The 8,065-nt window shown below is 50.8% G+C and overlaps 1 protein-coding gene across 1 annotated transcript in view; it reads left to right on the top strand.

Annotated features, from left to right (window-relative positions):
* C5 (complement C5) overlaps positions 1 to 8,065 on the top strand; it is a 115,843-nt gene that overhangs the window by 107,628 nt on the left and 150 nt on the right. The gene's annotated exons all lie outside the window — the stretch shown is intronic.

Raw genomic sequence — 8,065 nt, 5'->3', positions numbered from 1 at the left:
TGTGTGAAAGGTAAGACTGACATTTTCCTACTGTCCCTGGATCCTCTTAAGATGGCAAATCAATCCCTCATAATAGATATTTACTAGGCCCCCATTGTGTATAGCATGTAGGCTGGGCAAAAGGGGGCTACACAGATGAATATGCCCTGCTCCCAGGCCTTCGGGAAATTCAGTCTTATGGAGAGACACCAAGGAGAAATGAATGCAGAAACAAGAAAGGACGGGTATTATTGAGACATCTTGGGACCAAAGAACACCAGAACATGGAGGAAGACCTGTGACTTACTGTGCAAGCTCGTCCCCCTCTCTGGACCCCATTTTCCCTTTTGTAAGATAAGAAGGTCAGAAGAGATGGGCGAATACCAACCCCACATTCACAGCCCTGCCCAGCCACCAGCTTCGGCATTTTTTTGAGGGAGTACAAGGTGTAGCCCCAGTTCTTTGCCTCTTACTCCCCACCCCACATTCTTGTTTCCAAGTCTTGGCTTGTGCTGGGAATTCATCTGGCTTGAGCTCTGAAAGAAATTCATCAGAGGAGGTTTTTCACATTGCTTTCTCTTAAAAAAAAAAAAAAAGTCTGGAGTCCAAAAAGACGAGGCATCTGGTGGAATCTTCCAGCATCCATTATTGGGGTTCCTGGCCCAGGTGGGGAGAGCAGCCCCCAGACAGGTGGGAGAGTTTACCCCTTCTCTAGCACCAGGGCTTGCTGTGAAGGATTCCTCTGAGGTAATTCTCCCACTTCGCAGATGGGAAAAATGAGACCCAAGGATAGGAGGGACTTTCCTCACAGTTCTGATTCCTTAGCAAAAACTCTCCCCACTATTTTTCTCTCTCAGGCCGAGTCCTCAGGACAGAGCGAGCTGAAGACCTCCAGGCCACGTCTGTTCTCAGCCTGATGTTGACTGCTGTTGAGCTCAAACATTGAGTTATTCTTGCTCTGCCCCGGCCAAAGGCCCGAGAAACCCAGTCTCACACAAGTCTGTGTAAAGGAAGAGCAGTAATTCTGTAGCCCAGAAAAAGGCCTTGAAGGCCTGGGGTATCCACCTTTAGGAGAATCTTTGTTGCCAGAGTCCACAAAAGAAGGAATTTAACACGGATAAAACCAATCTCTTAGAGCAGTGCACACAGGTGACCAGAGATAGCAAAGAGAAGTAGATTGACTAGTATTTATTCCAAAGATGTTTGCCTTGCTTGTTATTGGCATCTTGGGAGCTTGTCAAAGGGATCAAAGGGTCCATCAGCCGAGCTCTTCGCCTCAACCACATCACTATTCCCATGAGTGTCATTGGCACTTTTATCATAAATTGAAATTCCCATCTCGGTTTCAAAGTGGCCAGTCCCACAAATAATTGGAAAAACCCTAGGGACACCTCTGATGCCTACAGTTCAAAGAACTTCAGAGGCACTCTGTTGCTCACCTTAAAATCTGGAAATCGGTTGAGAAAGTGAAAATCACACGACATAGAAACTCCCTTCAACAAACAACCCCAGGTTTCTTTTCGGATTTTTGTTAGAAAGCTATCTCTCTCTTCACAACACCCTAAAAATGGCCAAGTCGAAGATACTTAAATGTTTTTTGATGATGGCAAAATCATCAACGGTGTTCCCCTTAACTAAATATGTTTATGGAGAGTGCCTTGCATGTTAGTCACCCACTGAACAAATGTTTATTGAATGCCTCCTCTGTGCTAAGCCAGGGGAAACAATAATGAAGAAACCAAATACAGCTCTACTTTAATGGATTTAAATAACTTAATGTCCTATATTCCTTATAATTCATATATTCTAGTGGAGCAGAAAGAAAAAAACTTTATAAACAGGCACATTGTGTAAATTGCCAGTCATTCTAAGTGTATTAAGAACCAAGATGGAGAATAACAGAAGGAAACGTGGGACATTTTTAATCATCACACCAAGGCAGAGGGGATATACTATAGGGCTACAGCTTTCACAAGATCATTTGGTGTATATCTTCATTTTGTTGTTGATATCACTTGTATGTAAGTTACCCTCGGGAAGTATTGAATTTGGATTGAGGAACCCAGTATAATCTGGTCTCCTACTCTCCTAGGTGACTAACCTGAAATCATCCATTTAATTAAATTTCTTGGCTCAGGAATCGGCAGTTATCAGAGGAGATTAAGATAATGCTAACAGGAAAGTTGGTCACTGTTTTTTTTTTAAAGATTTATTTATTTATTTGAGAGAGAGAGAAGGTGAGCAGGGGGAGTGGGAGAAGGAGAGCGAATCCTCAAGCAGACTCCCCGCTGAGCAGGGAGCCTGACACAGGGCTCAATCCCAGGACCCCAAGATCAAGACCTGGGCAGAAATCAAGAGTCGGATGGACAGAGCCACCCAGGCGTCCCACTAACTGTTTTCACTAAACACAAACTGTAACAGACAAAGTGTGTTGCTGGCAATGAGAAGAAAGCATAGAAGGGCAAAGTTGGGAGTACTCAGTGTTTATAAGGAAAGGGAGTATAGCCCATTTTGGGCTCCACATTTTAAGGGTTGATGACAAACAGAGGCATGCCCAAATGGCTGTCAGTAGCTGACTGCATTCTCGCAGCTAGCTCATGCACATCTAGGAGGTAGCCGTGGTGGGGCCAGGAGCCGCGTCTGCCTCACTCACAGCTACAGCACAGGGCCTGGCTTATGGCCTAACACAGTGTGAGTGTTCAAGTGAAATCAATGAAAATGTCTGCAGCAACGGTGACCCATCGTCTATCCCTCCCCCCGCCGCCTCCCCCCAGGATAGACTCTCTGATTTCCTTCTCCTCTCCCAACCTGCCCTTAGGAAGACTCCTCCTGACCCCTAAATGGAGCCAATGACTAAGCTCCTCTCCTCTCACTAAAGAAGACCTCAATCTGTCTCTTGTTGAAGCAATGTCAAGAGTTAAGGGGCTGGAGAGGGGGCTGGCATACTGAACCAGAATGAAGAGTCAGGTAACCCCACTTCACCTACCTGTACCCAAGGCCTGGAATTCGTAAACTGGAGGTGATGGTGTGCAAAGGATCTGAGGGCACCTGTCCCACTCTTATGATCATTTTTACCGTGGCCACAAACCCCAATCCTCCAGAGGCTTACTTAGGCTGCAGTCTGATCCTGCCTTCTTCCAGAAGGTCAATGACCCAGGCCAGGGTAATGTCTCCCTCCTCTAATGCCCTGGCTCACCAGCAGCCTGAACCACAGCACGTGCAAAGGCACAGTTGTCAGAGTGTAGGTTGAACGGGCTGGGATAGCAGAGGCAGGTCAGATCAGGAGAGGATCCCAGTTTCCACATTTGGGAACCTGAGCACATCTCATTAGGTCCATGATTTTTAAACCATGTTCCTAGAGCCCAGAGGTCAGGATAGGGAGGACAGAAGCCCCGTGCACAGGCTCTGGGCCACCTGCTCTGCTTAACAGAGCATCTCTGCCTCTAGCAGGTTTATATATTTGGGTTCCATGACAGAAAGCATTCAAAGACACAGTCCTACAGCTAATACAAAGTTTGAAAAACCCAACACATTCTATGATCTTTAAGGTCATTTTCCTCTATCAAAAAAATCTATGAACTGTTATTTTTTGAACTGTTATTTAAACATTCGTTTAGTCATCTTCTGACTCCCCCTTCCCCCAAACAACTGGTTTAGAGGCAAGGAAAAAACAAACAGAACATAAGTCTGACTCCTAGTCCAGTGCTCATTGCAATACATCAAAATATACTCCAATATCACTACAGATTTTCAAGTGGGGGCAGAGAGAAGGAAGGTACAGCTCCTTTTCCTCCCAGCACCAAATTGTCAGAGCTTTGTCAGTTTTCGCCAGTTTTCTATTCTCCGTCTTAGAAGGGATTAAAGATCTCTGCTCTTGGAAATAGGGGAGGCCAGGAGAGGGAAGACACTTAGGGGCTTGTGACTTGTGCTCTACCAGCCCAACACAACTCATAAAACTGTAACTATCCAGAGTCCTCTGACCATTCAGTACACAGTACCTTTCAGGAGCCACAGGCCCCCAGGCAGGCAGCTTCAACATCAAGAGCCCGATGGCTGAAGGATGGGGACAAAACCCCCATCCTTTTGGAGCCTTTTGGTGCCTCCTAGGACAAACACAGCAGAGAGGGATGTGAAAGGGGCCGCGGGGGCTCAGACATTCCCCACTTCCCCCATTTGCTTTCTTGTTCCTCAGTCAAGGCCTTGCTCTCAGACCACCAGATCTTAGGGCTTAGCCAGATGGACTACATTTCTTTTTAAACTTATTTTTAGAAAAAAATTTTTTTTCTCTACCGGGTAGAGATGAGTGGTCTCCAAAAGGTCTCATTTCCTTTCTGAGTCAGGTTCAGCCTCCTGGGGCTTGGCTTTCAATTTCTTCAGCTGTGCTGTTCCCTGAGCCCTCAGAGGTCCTCTGGTGATGCCCCCTCAATTTCAAGAGCCCCCCAAAATAAGCCAAATGACTACAGATAAGTTTTTGGTACTTTCCAAAATTAAACTATTTCCCTTGGTAAATTTCCACCAAATGAGCTCATTAATTTGAAAACAGGAAGTGACACATGAAGAGAGTGAGGTCAGGTTGCTTGTTCACTTACACTGCTTTATTTTGGGGACAGAGAGGACAGGATGGTTGGGACCGAGGTGGGGCCAGAGAATGGTTTTTACAGACCCCACATCCTTTGTGGATTGGACCCAGAATCAGTGGATTTTTAAACCAGAGACTCAAAACTCAATCCATTTCTCTTAGAATGCAAAGACCCTATAGAAACCACCACTGGTCAACTTCCCCCAGATGGCCTCTGTTGGAGGCCCCGGAGAGCCTCTGCTTGTTTGTAAGCAGATGTCTCCCCTCCAGGTTGGACCCGAAGCTCTTCTTTCACCAGCAGGGTTCCCTGTCCTGCAGCATGAGCTGCTCCCTCAGAAGCCGGCAGAAGCTCTGCTCTGGATGGATCGGAGGCTTAAATACGTCTCACCTGAAAAAAACAAAACCAGGGGCGCCTGGGTGGCTCAGTTGGTTAAGTGTCGGACGAGGTCATGATCCCAGACCGATCCCAGGGGCCTGGCATCCAGTCTCGCATGGGGCTTGCTCATCAGGGAGTCTGCTTCTCCCTCTGCCTGGCGCTGTCCCTGCTTGTGGTCAGTCTCTCTGTCTCTCTGACAAATACATAAAATCTGAAAAAACAAAACAAAACAAAACCAAAGAAATAAAGCACAGTTCCCGTATCCAGTTGGGTATCAACACACACACACACACAGACACAAATGAGACCCTGATACATAAAGAGAATTTAATGGATGCCTCTGAGTAACTAAAACAAAACAAAACCAACAAAGTGGGCGGCCTCACTCCTCCCTCAGCTACCAATCCTGCAGATATCAGAGGTCTGATGGAGGAGTCTTTGACAAACTCGTAAAAATAAAGGTTGTATCATTTATTTATTTATTTATTTATTTATTTATTTATTTATTTATTTAAAGATTTTATTTATTTATTTGACAGAGAAAGACACAGCGAGAGAGGGAACACAAGCAGGGGGAGTGGGGGAGGGAGAAGCAGACTCCCCGCTGAGCAGGGAGCCGGATGCGGGACTCGATCCAGGGACTCCAGGATCATGACCTGAGCCGAAGGCAGTCGCCTAACCAACTGAGCCACCCAGGCGCCCAAAGGTTGTATCTTTTAGACAAAAATTCCATCGCAACACTAAGTTCCATAACTATTTTGACCGATACACCCAAATTCATAAAGAATATGTGCTCCTGTGCGTGTGTTTAGATGAAATCAGACACGGTTCCTTCAAACGTCGGGTTTTGTAGAGGGAGAAGGCCGCTGGAGCCGCTCTGGACCGCTTCTTTGCCGACCGCCCCAAACCAGGAAGCTGGCGCGAGCCGGGCACTGCGCGAGGCTCTCTGCGGGGATCCGAGAGAGCTAAGGCTGCGGACCCATCCCCACGCGGGAGTTCAGGCAAGCGGGAGACCGGGGCGTTCAAGTCCCAGGTCTGTTTTCCTTTACTCTGCGAAGGCTTTCCGAGGCTTCCGGAGTCCCGCCCTTGCGCCGGAGCCACGCGCGGGGCGAAGGGCAGCGGCAGCGTGTCAGTCCCCACGCTGCACACGCCGCCGCAGCCTCAGTTTCCCCACCGGGGGCGAGGCGCTCGCCCCGCCCCCGGGGCGGCCCCCGGAGCCGGCGGGGCTGCGAGGACCCGCCCCCGCCCTTCCCAGCTTCCGCCTCCCGGGCCACGTCCCCCGCGCCCCGCCGGAAGCTCCCGGCGGGCCGCGGGGAGGCTGCGGCGGCGGCGGCGACGGCGCCGAGGTTGGTTGCACTGCGTCCCGCCCCAGCCCGCCCCGGGTCTGCTCGAGGCTCCGCCGCCCCCGCCCCCGCGCTCCCCGGCCCGGGACGCCCCAGCTCCCGCTCGCTCGGGCGGGGGCTCCCCCAGGGCAGGCCTCCCCGCGCGGCCCGGGACCTGGACTCCACCGCTGCAGAGCCCGCCCCCGGACTCCCTACCCCAGCGCTTCCTGCGGGCGGCCGGGGCAGCCCGGGGGCTCGCCGATCCTTGACTAGTCGGCCGCGCTGCACTGCTCTCGGCACGGGGCACGCACCTGGAGCAGTGGCGGTGGCGAGGGGACAGTCACCCGCCCCGGGGGGGCAATGCACGAACGGGGCTGGGGGCGGGCCACAGGCAACCCGGCATCGTCGAGCCGGGCGACAGCGGGGAGAGGGGGCTGTGCTCGGGTTGGGGTCGCGATGGGCGCCCAACCCCATTCTGGGGGCAGACCACCGAGACTCAAGGGGTCTAGTCCAAGTGCACCCCAAAGGTCAAGTGGATGGCTGGCGAGGGGGGGCGTTCGCGGCGCAGAGAGACTCCAACCTTGTAGATCCCCCCGGTGGAGTCACGGAGATGGGACCAGTGGAGGTTCAGAGTAGAAGAGAAAAGGGGTCAAGGAGAAGATAGAGAGCAGCCAGAGAACTGGACGGAGTGGGTGCAGAAGCCAAGGGAAGGAAGGGAATTTGGAAGGAGGGCCAAGAATGGGGTCAGGTGTTGGCCAGAATGCTGGTTAGATAGAAACTGGGACAGGCCCTGGGCACTGGTGACCCCAACACTGAGAACCCTGGGGAGATGGTTCTGGAGATTCGAGTGAGGAGTTCTGTGCGTAGACAGTCTTTTCTACAAATTCTATTAAAGTGTGCAGAGAGTGTAGATGCAGGAGAGAACTTTGGGATAGGGGTGGAACGTGTGGTTAGAGTACAGGCTCTGGGTTCAGGAGTCCTCACACACTATCTGTAAGACCTTGGGCAAGTCACTTAACCGGTTTGTGCCTCAGTCCCTGATCTGTAAAATGGGATGATGAAGACACTCCCTGCCTCAAAGGGGTCACGTGAAGATTAGATGGGTGTTTAAAAGTACTTAACATGGCACTAAAATGCTGTAGCTATTATTTTTCACTTTTGTTATTGAACAGGGCATACCTTGATGCTGATAGGAAGATCTGGTAGAGAGGGAGGCATTGAAGACAGAGGGGAGAGTACAGGGACCAGGGAGAAAGGGACCCAGAACTTGGATGGGGAGACAGGTGTCATTCTATGCCAAATGAAGGGAAAGAGGGAATTGGTGGGGATGCAGGGAAGTTTGCAGGCTTGGGGTATGTGGTTAAGGGAGTGCCTTTCTGATAGGCCTTCTCCGAAGTAGGCCTCAAGGTCATCTGCTGAGAGGGCCAGGCCACAGCTGACCCAGGTGAGGGTGGAGGTCCCGATTTACACCTGCAGCGGTAGGGGGCCATGTCCTCTTCGCCAGCAGCCCCAGTATCGCTCCAGGGAAGGGGGACGGTTGAATTTTTCTAGGGTCAGAGGACATCAGACCTGCCTTGCCCACTTACAAGGCTCAAGTAAAGTTAATGGTTGTGGAAACGCTGTAGAAGCATAATTCACCATCTTAGTTCTTTCCCTTGATCTTGAGGAGCCGGAAGGGCTGTGGCCGTCCCTGGGATACAATGTCCGAGCCTTCCAGGCACTTCGCTTGGGCCGTGTGCCATGCGATGCTTCCGCCCACCCCCTCACTTGGTCACCACAACAGTCAGGTAAAGTAGACTTTATTATTCT

This window comes from Mirounga angustirostris, unplaced genomic scaffold (assembly GCF_029215605.1).
Source record: "Mirounga angustirostris isolate CCGP_5_RB_7025 unplaced genomic scaffold, mMirAng1.0.hap1 SCAF_15, whole genome shotgun sequence".
Lineage (NCBI taxonomy): Eukaryota > Metazoa > Chordata > Mammalia > Carnivora > Phocidae > Mirounga > Mirounga angustirostris.
This window is presented reverse-complemented; position numbering and strand designations above follow the sequence as displayed.